Here is a 312-nt window from a genome sequence, read left to right as displayed (position 1 = left end):
TCAAACGAAATACACAGCCAGCAAAAAAAACAACAACAACTGCCCAACATAGTGACTGCACATTTTAACTTCTAGTTAACAGTAACTTAAAAGTAAAAACTATCATCTATGCCAGTGCTTCTCAACCCTTGTCCTGGGCACCCCCCAGCACTGCACATTTTGCGTGTCTCCCTAATCAAACACACCTGATTCAACTCATTAGCTCATTAAAAGAAACTCCAGGACCTGAAATGGTTGTCAGATAAGGGAGACATACAAAATGTGCAGTGTTGGGGGGCGCTCAGGACCAGGGTTGAGCAACACTGACCTAGA

This window comes from Sinocyclocheilus anshuiensis, unplaced genomic scaffold, assembly GCF_001515605.1.
Source record: "Sinocyclocheilus anshuiensis isolate Anshui unplaced genomic scaffold, SAMN03320099.WGS_v1.1 scaffold2808, whole genome shotgun sequence".
NCBI lineage: Eukaryota > Metazoa > Chordata > Actinopteri > Cypriniformes > Cyprinidae > Sinocyclocheilus > Sinocyclocheilus anshuiensis.
The sequence above is the reverse complement of the archived record's forward strand: the minus strand, read 5'-3'. Positions refer to the sequence as shown.